The sequence below is a fragment of the Arachis stenosperma genome, chromosome 10 (assembly GCF_014773155.1).
Source record: "Arachis stenosperma cultivar V10309 chromosome 10, arast.V10309.gnm1.PFL2, whole genome shotgun sequence".
NCBI classification, from domain to species: Eukaryota; Viridiplantae; Streptophyta; class Magnoliopsida; order Fabales; family Fabaceae; genus Arachis; species Arachis stenosperma.
In genome coordinates this window covers 113,919,868-113,933,584 of record NC_080386.1, presented here as the reverse complement: position 1 = coordinate 113,933,584, position 13,717 = coordinate 113,919,868, and the positions used below count along the sequence as shown (strand labels likewise).

General features: G+C 41.0%; 1 non-coding gene across 1 annotated transcript; it reads right to left on the bottom strand.

Annotated features, from left to right (window-relative positions):
• Positions 1-861: 861 nt before the first annotated feature.
• Positions 862-969, bottom strand: LOC130959628 (small nucleolar RNA R71). Its single transcript, XR_009078700.1, has one exon. It is a non-coding gene; the product is annotated as a small nucleolar RNA R71 (small nucleolar RNA).
• Positions 970-13,717: the final 12,748 nt, after the last annotated feature.

Genomic DNA, 13,717 nt, shown 5'->3' with positions numbered 1-13,717 from the left:
TTTTGATTTCTAATTTCAAAATCTCTTTCAAAAATTACTTGATTTCTTTCCCACTCTTGGTTTTCGAAAATCAATTAAAGTTTTTCAAAATGTTTTCAAAATCTTTCATTTAATTTTCGAAAAAATTTTCTTCCCCTCTTTCTCACATCCTTCTATTTACGGAGTATCACTCCTCCTCAATGCACAATTCGAACTCTATCTCACTAAGTTCGAATTCTTCTACCTCTTCCTTCTATTTTTCTTTTCCTCTGACACCTCAAGGAATCTCTATACTGTGACATAGAGGATTCCATATTTTCTTGTTCTCTTCTCTTTCATATGAGCAGGAGCAAAGACAAAGGCATTCTTGTTGAAGCTGACCCTGAACCTGAAAGGACCTTGAAGCGAAAGCTAAGAGAAGCTAAGGCACAACTTTCTGTAGAGGACCTAACAGAAATCTTCAAAGAAGAAGAACCCATGGCAGCCGAAAATAACAACAATGCCAACAATGCAAGGAAGGTGCTTGGTGACTTTACTACACCTACTCCCGACTTCTATGGGAGAAGCATCTCTATCCCTGCCATTGGAGCAAACAACTTTGAGCTTAAGCCTCAATTGGTTTCTCTAATGCAACAGAATTGCAAGTTCCATGGACTTCCATTGGAAGATCCTCATCAGTTCTTAGCTGAGTTCTTGCAAATCTGTGACACTGTCAAGACTAATGGGGTTGACCCTGAGGTCTACAGACTTATGCTATTCCCTTTTGCTGTAAGAGACAGAGCTAGAATATGGTTGGACTTACAACCTAAAGACAGCCTGAACTCTTGGGAAAAGCTAGTCAATGCCTTTTTGGCAAAGTTCTTTCCACCTCAAAAATTGAGTAAGCTTAGAGTGGAACTCCAAACCTTCAGACAGAAGGAAGGTGAATCCCTCTATGAAGCTTGGGAAAGATACAAATAATTAATCAGAAAATGTCCTTCTGACATGCTTTCTGAATGGAGCATCATAGGTATTTTCTATGATGGTCTCTCTGAACTGTCCAAGATGTCTTTGGATGGCTCTGCTGGAGGATCTCTTCATCTGAAGAAGACGCCTACAGAAGCTCAAGAACTAATTGAAATGGTTGCAAATAACCAATTCATGTATACTTCTGAAAGGAATCCTGTGAACAATGGGACAAATCAGAAGAAAGGAGTTCTTGAGATTGATACTCTGAATGCCATATTGGCTCAGAATAAGATATTGACTCAGCAAGTCAATTTGATTTCTCAAAGTCTGTCTGGAATGCAAAATGCACTAAACAGTACTACGGATGCTTCATCTGAAGAAGAAGCCTATGATCCTGAGAACCTTTCAATGGAAGAGGTGAATTACCTAGGAGAACCCTATGGAAACACCTATAATTCTTCATGGAGAAATCACCCAAATTTCTCATGGAAAGATCAACAGAGACCTCAACAAGGTTTCAACAACAACAATGGTGGAAGAAACAGGTTTAGCAATGGCAAGCCTTTTCCATCATCTTCTCAGCAACAGACAGAGAATTCTAAGCAGAACCACTCTGACTTAGCAACCATGGTCTCTGATCTAATCAAAACCACTCAAAGTTTCATGACTGAAACAAGGTCCTCCATTAGGAATTTAGAGGCACAAGTGGGACAGCTGAGCAAGAAAATTACTGAACTCCCTCCTAGTACTCTTCCAAGCAATACAGAAGAAATCCAAAAGGAGAGTAGAGCAATCATGAAGCTAAATGACAAGTTATTTGGAAATGAGACTTGGGAGAACAAACCTCCTTTGCTCACCAAAGAACTGGATGACTTGTCTAGGCAGAAATTACCTCAAAAGAGACAAGATCCTGGGAAGTTTTCAATACCTTGTACCATAGGCACCATGACCTTCAAGAAGGCTCTGTGTGACTTAGGGTCAAGTGTAAACCTCATGCCTCTCTCTGTAATGGAGAAGCTAGGGATCTTTGAGGTGCAAGCTGCAAGAATCTCACTAGAGATGGCAGACAATTCAAGAAAACAAGCTTATGGACTTGTAGAGGATGTTCTGGTGAAAATTGAAGACTATTACATCCCTGTTGATTTCATAGTCCTAGAGACTGGGAAGTGCATGGATGAATCCATCATCCTTGGCAGACCATTCCTAGCCACAGCAAAGGCTATGATTGATGTTGATAGAGGTGAACTGATCATTCAAGTGAATGAGGAATCCTTTGTGTTTAAGGCTCAAGGATATCCCTCTGTCACCATGGAGAGGAAGCATGAAGAGCTTCTCTCAAAACAGAGCCCCCACAGTCAAACTCTAAGTTTAGTGTTGGGAGGCCACAACCAAACTCTAAGTTTGGTGTTGAACCCCCACAGTCAAACTCTAAGTTTAGTGTTGGGAGGTTCCAACATTGCTCTGAGCATCTGTGAGGCTCCATGAGAGCCCACTGTCAAGCTACTGACATTAAAGAAGCGCTTATTGGGAGGCAACCCAATCTTACTATATTTTATCTATTTCCCTTTGTTATTTTATGTTTTCTGTAGGTTAATGATCATGAGAAGTCACAAAATCAATTGAAAAGGCAAAAACAGAATGAAAAATAGAAAGAAAAATAGCACACCCTGGAGGAAGATGTTGCTGGCGTTTAAACGCCAGTAAGGCTAGCAGTTGGGCGTTTAACGCCCAGTCTGGCACCATTCTGGGCGTTTAACGCCAGAAAGGGGCACCAGACTGGCGTTAAACGCCAGAAAAGGGCAATCACTCGGCGTTAAACGCCAGAAATGGGCACCAGCCCGGCGTTTAACGCCAGAATTGGCTAAAAACGCAAATTTGCATGCCATTTGGTGCAGGGATGACTTTTCCTTGACACCTCAGGATCTGTGGACCCCACATGATCCCCACCTACCCCACCATCCTCTTTCTTCTTCACCCATTCACCAATCACCTCAACACCTCTTCCCCAAAAACCCTTCACTTATCAAATCCCATCTTTCTCTTCACCACTCACATCCATCCTTCATAAAACCCCACCTACCTCACCCTTCAAATTCAAACCACTTTCCCTCCCAAACCCCCATACATGACCGAACCATGAGCCCCCCTCTCTATATAAACCCTTCTTCACTCCTTCATTTTCACACAACCTAAACACCACTTCTCCCCCTCTTTGGCCGAACACAAAGCCATTCCCTTCTTCCTCATTTTCTTCTTCTACTCTCTTCTTTCTTCTTTTGCTCGAGGACGAGCAAACCTTTAAGTTTGGTGTGGTAAAAGCATTGCTTTTTGTTTTTCCATAACCATTTATGGCATCCAAGGCCGGAGAAACCTCTAGAAAGAGGAAAGGGAAGGCAAAAGCTTCCACCTCCGAGTCATGGGAGATGGAGAGATTCATCTCAAGGGTGCATCAAGACCACTTCTATGAAGTTGTGGCCTTGAAGAAGGTGATCCCCGAGGTCCCTTTTTCACTCAAAAAGAGTGAATATCCGGAGATCCAACATGAGATCCGAAGAAGAGGTTGGGAAGTTCTTACCAACCCCATTCAACAAGTCGGAATCTTAATGGTTCAAGAGTTATATGCCAATGCATGGATCACCAAGAGCCATGATCAAAGTGTGAACCCAAACCCAAAGAATTGGCTTACAATGGTTCGGGGGAAATACTTAGATTTTAGTCCGGAAAATGTGAGGTTGGCATTCAACTTGCCCATGATGCAAGGAGATGAACATCCTTACACAAGAAGGGTCAACTTTGATCAAAGGTTGGACCAAGTCCTCACTGACATTTGTGAAGAGGGCGCCCAATGGAAGAGAGATTCAAGAGGGAAGCCGGTTCAATTGAGAAGGCATGACCTCAAACCCATAGCTAGAGGATGGTTGGAGTTTATCCAACGCTCAATCATTCCCACTAGCAACCGGTCTGAAGTTACTATAGACCGGGCCATCATGATTCATAGTATCATGATTGGAGAAGAAGTAGAAGTTCATGAGGTTATAGCACAAGAACTCTATAAGGTGGCGGACAAGTCCTCTACCTTAGCAAGGTTAGCCTTTCCTCATCTCATTTGTCACCTCTGTTATTCAGTTGGAGTTGACATAGAGGGAGACATCTTCATTGATGAGGACAAGCCCATCACTAAGAAAAGGATGGAGCAAACAAGAGACCCCTCTCATCATGAGATCCCTGAGATGCCCCAAGGGATGCACTTTCCTCCACAAGACTATTGGGAGCAAATTAACACCTCCCTAGGAGAATTGAGTTCCAACATGGGACAACTAAGGGTGGAGCACCAAGAACATTCCATCCTCCTCCATGAAATTAGAGAAGATCAAAGAATCATGAGAAAGGAGCAACAAAGACAAGGAAGAGACATTGAGGAGCTCAAGCACTCCATAGGATCTTCAAGAGGAAGAACAAGCCGCCATCACTAAGGTGGACCCGTTCTTTAATTTCCTTGTTCTTTGTTTTTCTGTTTTTCGAATTTTAGTGCTTATGTTTATCTATGTTTGTGTCTTGTGATCATTAGTGTCTTAGTGTCTATGCCTTAAAGTTATGAATGTCCTATGAATCCATCACCTTTCTTAAAAGAAAACTGTTTTTATCACAAAAGAACAAGAAGTTTAGGATTTCAAATTCATCTTTAAAACTAGCTTAATTAGTTTGATGTGGTGACAATACTTTTTGTTTTCTGAATGTATGCTTGAACAGTGCATATGTCTTTTGAATTTGTTGTTCATGAATGTTAAAATTGTTGGCTCTTGAAAGAATGATGAAAAAGGAGACATGTTACTGAGGATCTGAAAAATCATAAAAATGATTCTTGAAGTAAGAAAAAGCAGTGAATACAAAAAAAAATGAAAAAAAAGGGAAAAGAGAAAAAGAGAGAAAAAGAAAGAAAAAGAAAGAAATAAAGTGTGATCCAAGGAAAAAAGAGTGTGCTTAAGAACCCTGGACACCTCTAATTGGGGACTCTAGCAAAGCTGAGTCACAATCTGAAAAGTAGCTGTGTTCAAGAATCATCATACTTAACTAGGAGAATCAATAACACTATCTGGATTCTGAGTTCCTAAAGAAGCCAATCATTCTGAATTTCAAAGGATAAAGTGAGATGCCAAAACTGTCCGGAGGCAAAAAGCTACTAGTCCCGCTCATCTAATTTGGAGCTAAGTTTCATTGATAATTTGGAGTCTATAGTATATTCTCTTCTTTTTTATCTTATTTGATTTTCAGTTGCTTGGGGACAAGCAACAATTTAAGTTTGGTGTTGTGATGAGCGGATAATTTATACGCTTTTTGGCATTGTTTTTAGTGTATTTTTAGTATGATCTAGTTAGTTTTTAGTATATTTTTATTAGTTTTTAATTAAAATTCACTTTTCTGGACTTTACTATGAGTTTGTGTGTTTTTCTGTGATTTCAGGTATTTTCTGGCTGAAATTAAGGAACCTGAGCAAAAATCTGATCCAGAGACTGAAAAGGACTGCAGATGCTGTTGGATTCTGACCTCCCTGCACTCGAAGTAGATTTTCTGGAGCTACAGAAGCCCAATTGGCGCGTTCTCAACGGCGTTGGAAAGTAGACATCCTGGGCTTTCCAGCAATATATGATAGTCTATACTTTGCCCAAGATTTGATGGCCCAAACCGGCGTTCAAAGTCACCTTCAGATTTCCCAGCGTTAAACGCCGGAACTGGCACCAAAGTGGGAGTTAAACGCCCAAACTGGCATAAAAGCTGGCGTTTAACTCCAAGAAGAGTCTCTACACGAAAATGCTTCATTGCTCAGCCCAAGCACACACCAAGTGGGCCCGGAAGTGGATTTTTATGTCATTTACTCATCTTTGTAAACCTTAGGCTACTAGTTTCCTATAAAAGGGACCCTTTACTATTGTATTAGACATCTTGAGATCTTTGAATCTTTTGATCACTGGGAGGATGGCCTCACGGCCATGCCTAGACCTTGTTCTTATGTATTTTCAATGGTGGAGTTTCTACACACCATAGATTAAGGTGTGGAGCTCTGCTGTACCTCGAGTATTAATGCAATTACTATTGTTCTTCTATTCAATTCCGCTTGTTCTTGTTCCAAGATATCACTTGTTCTTCAACTTGATGAATGTGATGATCCGTGACACTCATCATCATTCTCACCTATGAACGTGTGACTGACAACCACCTCCGTTCTACCTTAGATTGGGTGAATATCTCTTGGATTCCTGATACACGATGCATGGTTGATCGCCTGACAACCGAGCGCTCGCCTGACAAACGAGCCAGCCATTCCGTGAGATCAGAGTCTTCGTGGTATAGGCAAGAACTGATGGCGGCATTCAAGAGAATCCGGAAGGTCTAACCTTGTCTGTGGTATTCTGAGTAGGATTCAATGATTGAATGACTGTGACGTGCTTCAAACTCCTGAGGGCGGGGCGTTAGTGACAGACGCAAAAGAATCACTGGATTCTATTCCGGCCCGATCGAGAACCGACAGCTGGATAGCCGTGCCGTGACAGGGTGCGTTGAACATTTCCACTGAGAGGATGGGAGGTAGCCACTGACAACGGTGAAACCCTTGCATAAGCTTGCCATGGAAAGGAGTAAGAAGGATTGGATGAAGACAGTAGGAAAGCAGAGAGACGGAAGGGACCAAGCATCTTCATACGCTTATCTGAAATACCCACCACTGAATTACATAAGTATCTCTATCTTTATCTTTATGTTTTATTCATCATCCATTACCAATTGAGTCTGCCTGACTAAGATTTACAAGGTGACCATAGCTTGCTTCATACCAACAATCTCTGTGGGATCGACCCTTACTCGCGTAAGGTTTATTACTTGGACGACCCAGTACACTTGCTGGTTAGGTGTGCGAAGTTGTAGTGATCACAATTTCGTCCACCACCTTTATTGCTCCTCTCTCATGATTCTTTGATCTTCTCTAATTTCATGGAGGAGGATGGAATGTTCTTGGTGCTCCACCCTTAGTTGTCCCATGTTGGAACTCAATTCTCCTAGGGAGGTGTTGATTTGCTCCCAATAGTTTTGTGGAGGAAAGTGCATCCCTTGAGGTATCTCAGAGATTTCATGATGAGTGGGATCTCTTGTTTGCTCCATCCTTTTCTTAGTGATGGGCTTGTCCTCATCAATGGGGATGTCTCCCTCTATGTCAATTCCAACTGAATAACAGAGGTGACAAATGAGATGAGGAAAGGCTAACCTTGCCAAGGTAGAGGACTTGTCTGCCACCTTATAAAGTTCTTGGGCTATAACCTCATGAACTTCTACTTCTTCTCCAATCATGATGCTATGAATCATGATGGCCCGGTCTATAGTAACTTCGGATCGGTTGCTAGTTGGAATGATTGAGCGTTGGATAAACTCCAACCATCCCCTAGCCACGGGCTTGAGGTCATGCCTTCTCAGTTGAACAGGCTTCCCTCTTGAATCTCTCTTCCATTGGGCGCCCTCTTCACAGATGTCTATGAGGACTTGGTCCAACCTTTGATCAAAGTTGACCCTTCTAGTGTAAGGGTGTTCATCTCCTTGCATCATGGGCAAGTTGAATGCCAACCTTACATTTTCCAGACTAAAATCTAAGCATTTCCCCCAAACCATTGTAAGCCAATTCTTTGGGTTCGGGTTCACACTTTGATCATGGCTCTTGGTGATCCATGCATTGGCATAAAACTCTTGAACCATTAAGATTCTGACTTGTTGAATGGGGTTGGTAAGAACTTCCCAACCTCTTCTTCGAATCTCATGTCGGATCTCCGGATATTCACTCTTTTTGAGTTTGAAAGGGACCTCAGGGATCACCTTCTTCAAGGCCACAACTTCATAGAAGCGGTCTTGATGCATCCTTGAGATGAATCTCTCCATCTCCCATGACTCGGAGGTGGAAGCTTTTGCCTTCCCTTTCCTCTTTCTAGAGGTTTCTCCGGCCTTGGATGCCATAAATGGTTATGGAAAAACAAAAAGCAATGCTTTTACCACACCAAACTTAAAAGGTTTGCTCGTCCTCGAGCAAAAGAAGAAAGAAGAGAGTAGAAGAAGAAGAAATAGAGGAGATGGAGATGGCTTTGTGGTTCGGCCAAAGGGGGAGAAGTAGTGTTTAGGTTGTGGGAAAATGAAGGGGTGAAGATGGGTTTATATAGGGGTGGAGAGAGGGGTAGGGTTCGGCTATGGGAGGGTGGGTTTGGGAGGAAAAGTGGTTTGAATTTGAATGGTGAGGTAGGTGGGGTTTTATGAAGGATGGATGTGAGTGGTGAAGAGAAATATGGGATTTGATAGGTGAAGGGTTTTTGGGGAAGAGGTGTTGAGGTGATTGGTGAATGGGTGAAGAAAAGAGAGAGTGGTGGGGTAGGTGGGGATCCTGTGGGGTCCACAGATCCTGAGGTGTCAAGGAAAAGTCATCCCTGCACCAAGTGGCGAGCAAAAAATGCTCTCTATGCCAATTCTGGCGTTAAACGCCGGGCTGGTGCCCATTTCTGGCATTTAACGCCAACTTCTTGCCCTTTCCTGGCGTTTAACACCAGTCTGGTGCCCCTTTCTGGCGTTAAACGCCCAGAATGGTGCCAGACTGGGCGTTAAACGCCCATTTGCTACCCTTACTGGCGTCTTCCTCCAGGGTGTGCTATTTTTCTTTCTGTTTTTCATTCTGTTTTTACTTTTTCAATTGATTTTGTGACTTCTCATGATCATCAACCTACAGAAAACATAAAATAACAAAGGAAAATAGATTAAATATAACATTGGGTTGCCTCCCAACAAGCACTTCTTTAATGTCAGTAGCTTGACAGTGGGCTCTCATGGAGCCTCACAGATACTCAGAGCAATGTTGGAACCTCCCAACACCAAACTTAGAGTTTGAATGTGGGGGTTCAACACCAAACTTAGAATTTGGTTGTGTCCTCCCAACACCAAACTTAGAGTTTGACTGTGGCGGCTCTGTTTGACTCTGTTTTGAGAGAAGCTCTTCATGCTTCCTCTCCATGGTGACAGAGGGATATCCTTGAGCCTTAAACACAAAGGATCCTTCATTCACTTGAATGATTAATTCTCCTCTGTCCACATTAATCACAGCCTTTGCTGTGGATAGGAAGGGTCTGCCAAGTATGATGGATTCATCCATGCACTTCCCAGTCTCTAGGACTATGAAATCAGCAGGGATGTAATGGTCTTCAATCTTTACCAGAACATCCTCTACAAGTCCATAAGCTTGTTTTCTTGAATTGTCTGCCATTTCTAGTGAGATTCTTGCAGCTTGCACCTCAAAGATTCCTAGCTTCTCCATTACAGAGAGAGGCATGAGGTTTATACTTGACCCTAGGTCACACAGAGCCTTCTTAAAGGTCATGGTGCCTATGGTACAAGGTATTGAAAACTTCCCAGGATCTTGTCTCTTTTGAGGTAATTTCTGCCTAGACAAGTCATCCAGTTCTTTGGTGAGCAAAGGGGGTTCATCCTCCCAAGTCTCATTACCAAATAACTTATCATTTAGCTTCATGATTGCTCCAAGGTATTTAGCAACTTGCTCTTCAGTGACATACTCATCCTCTTCAGAGGAAGAATACTCATCAGAGCTCATGAATGGCAGAAGTAAATCCAATGGAATCTCTATGATCTCAGTGTGAGCCTCAGATTCCCATGGTTCCTCATTAGGGAACTCATTGGAGGCTAGTGGACGTCCATTGAGGTCTTCCTCAGTGGCGTTCACTGCCTCTTCCTCCTCTCCAAATTCGGCCATGTTGATGACCTTGCACTCTCATTTTGGATTTTCTTCTGTATTGCTTGGAAGAGTACTAGGAGGGAGTTCAGTAATTTTCTTGCTCAGCTGACCCACTTGTGCCTCCAAATTCCTAATGGAAGACCTTGTTTCAGTCATGAAACTTTGAGTGGTTTTGATTAGATCAGAGACCATGGTTGCTAAGTCAGAGTGGCTCTGCTTAGAATTCTCTGTCTGTTGCTGAGAAGATGATGGAAAAGGCTTGCCATTGCTAAACCTGTTTCTTCCACCATTATTGTTGTTGAAACCTTGTTGAGGTCTCTGTTGATCCTTCCATGAGAGATTTGGATGATTTCTCCATGAAGAATTATAGGTATTTTCATAGGGTTTTCCCATGTAATTCACCTCTTCCATTGAAGGGTTCTCAGGATCATAAGCTTCTTCTTCAGATGAAGCGTCATTAGTACTGCCTGGTGCAGCTTGCATTCCAAACAGACTTTGAGAAATCAAATTGATTTGCTGAGTCAATATTTTGTTCTGAGCCAGTATGGCATTCAGAGTATCAATCTCAAGAATTCCTTTCTTCTGATTTGTCCCATTGTTCACAGGATTCCTTTCAGAAGTGTACATGAATTGGTTATTTGCAACCATTTCAATTAGTTCTTGAGCTTCTGTAGGCGTCTTCTTCAGATGAAGAGATCCTCTAGCAGAGCTATCCAAAGACATCTTGGACAGTTCAGACAGACCATCATAGAAGATACCTATGATGCTCCATTCAGAAAGCATGTCAGAGGGACACTTTCTAATTAATTGTTTGTATCTTTCCCAAGCTTCATAGAGGGATTCTCCTTCCTTCTGTCTGAAGGTTTGGACTTCCACTCTAAGCTTACTCAATTTTTTGAGGTGGAAAGAACTTTGCCAAGAAGGCATTGACTAGCTTTTCCCAAGAGTTCAGGCTTTCTTTAGGTTGTGAGTCCAACCATATCCTAGCTCTGTCTCTTACAGCAAAAGGGAATAGCATAAGTCTGTAGACCTCAGGGTCAACCCCATTAGTCTTGACAGTGTCACAGATTTGCAAGAACTCAGCTAAAAACTGATGAGGATCTTCCAATGGAAGTCCATGGAACTTGCAATTCTGTTGCATCAGAGAAACTAATTGAGGCTTAAGCTCAAAGTTGTTTGCTTCAATGGCAGGGATAGAGATGCTTCTCCCATAGAAGTCAGGAGTAGGTGCAGTAAAGTCACCCAACACCTTCCTTGCATTGTTAGCATTGTTGTTGTTTTTGGCTGCCATGGGTTCTTCTTCTTTGAAGATTTCTGTTAGGTCCTCTACAGAGAGTTGTGCCTTAGCTTCTCTTAGCTTTCGCTTCAAGGTCCTTTCAGGTTCAGGATCAGGCTCAACAAGAATGCTTTTGTCTTTGCTCCTGCTCATATGAAAGAGAAGAAAACAAGAAAATATGAAATCCTCTATGTCACAGTATAGAGATTCCTTGAGGTGTTAGAGGAAAAGAAAAATAGAAGGAAGAGGTAGAAAATTCGAACTTATCAAGGAAAGATGGAGTTCGAATTGTGTATTGAGGAGTAGTGTTAGTCCATAAATAGAAGGATGTGAGAAGAGGGGAAGAGATTTTTGAAAATAAATTAAAAAGATTTTAAAAACATTTTGAAAAACTCTAATTGATTTTCGAAAACTAAGAGTGGAAAAGAAATCAAGTGATTTTTGAAAAAGATTTTGAATTTAGAAAGTAAAAAGATATGATTGAAAACTATTTTGATAAAGATGTGATTAAAAAGATATGATTGAAAAGTTATGGTTTTAAAAAGATTTGATTGAGAAGATATGATTTGAAAAATAATTTAAAAAATTTGATTTTAAAAAATTAATGACTTGGCTAACAAGAAAAGATATGATTCAAACATTAAACCTTTCTCAACAGAAAAGGCAACATATTTGAAATGTTGAATCAAATCATTAATTGATAGCAAGTATTTTTGAAAATGGAAAGAAATTGATTTTGAAAACATATGATTGAAAAGATATGATTTGAAAAAGATTTGATTTTGAAAAATTTTGAAAACCTGAAAAAAATTTGATTTAAAAACAGAATCTTCCCTCTTGTGCCATCCTGGCGTTAAACGCCCAGAATGGTGCACATTCTGGCGTTTAACGCCCAAAGCTCTACCCTTTTGGGCGTTAAACGCCCAGCCAGGCACCCTGGCTGGCATTTAAACGCCAGTTTGCCCTTCTTCACTGGGCGTTTTGAACGCCCAGCTTTTTCTGTGTAATTCCTCTGCTGTATGTTCTGAATCTTCAATTCTCTGTATTATTGACTTGAAAAGACACAAATAAAAAAAATTTTGGATTTTTAATAATGAGGAATAATCAAAATGCAACTAAAATCAAATAACAATGCATGCAAGACACCAAACTTAGAAGTTTGTATACTATTGACACTAACAAATTGAGAATGCACATGAGAAACAACAAAAATACTCAAGACAAGAGAATTTAAAGATTAGAGCAAGGAAATCATCAAGAACATCTTGAAGATCACTTAAGACACATGAATGAATGCAAGAAGAACAGAAACATGCAATTGACACCAAACTTAACATGAGACACTAGACTTAACAAGAAACATACAATATTTTTGGTTTTTATGATTTTGTAAATTTTTTTTTTTGGATTTTTCAAAAATTAAGTGGAACAGAAAATAAAGATATCAAAATTCTTAATGAGAATTCCAGGAATCATGCAATGTTAGTCTAAAGCTTTAGTCTAAAGTAATTAGACATGGCTAGCCAAGCTTCAGTAGGACATTACATTCAAGAGCTAAATTGATGAGAATCAATCAGCTTTGGTGATGATAATAACATCACCTTGAAACACTAGAATTCATTCTTAAGAACTCTGAAGCAAAATACCTAATCTAAGCAACAAGATGAACCGTCAGTTGTCCATACTCGAAACAATCCCCGGCAACGGCGCCAAAAACTTGGTGCACGAAATTGTGATCATCAATGGCGCCATCAACATGGTACGCTCAATTGCAATCTCAACTCTTTATCACAACTTCGCACAACTAACCAGCAAGTGCACTGGGTCGTCCAAGTAATAAACCTTACGCGAGTAAGGGTCGATCCCACAGAGATTGTTGGTATGAAGCAAGCTATGGTCATCTTGTAAATCTTAGTCAGGCAGATTCAAATGGTTATGAATGATATATGAATAAAGCATAAAGATAGAGATACTTATGTAATTCATTGGTGAGAATTTCAGATAAGCGAATGGAGATGCTTTGTCCCTTCCGTCTCTCTGCTTTCCTACTGTCTTCATTCAATCCTTCTTACTCCTTTCCATGGCAAGCTGTATGTTGGGCATCACCGTTGTCAGTGGCTACAGTCCCGTCCTCTCAGTGAAAATGTTCAACGCACCATGTCACGGCACGGCTAATCATCTGTCGGTTCTCAATCAGGTTGGAATAGAATCCATTGATTCTTTTGCATCTGTCACTAACGCCCAGCCTTCAGGAGTTTGAAGCTCGTCACAGTCATTCAATCATTGAATCCTACTCAGAATACCACAGACAAGGTTTAGACCTTCCGGATTCTCTTGAATGCCGCCATCAATTCTAGCTTATACCACGAAGATTCCGATTAAGGAGTCCAAGAGATAAACATTCAAGCCTTGTTTGCTTGTAGAATGGGAGTGGTTGTCAGGCACACGTTCATAAGTGAGAATGATGATGAGCGTCACATAATCATCACATTCATCAAGTTCTTGAGTGCGAATGAATATCTTGGAATAAGAACAAGCTGAATTGAATAGAAGAACAATAGTAATTGCATTAATACTCGAGGTACAGCAGAGCTCCACACCTTAATCTATGGTGTGTAGAAACTCCACCGTTGAAAATACATAAGAACAAGGTCTAGGCATGGCCGTGAGGCCAGCCTCCCGTGATCTAAGATAGCATAAAACTACTCAAAGATAGCTACCAAGATGATCCTAAGATCGAAAATGAT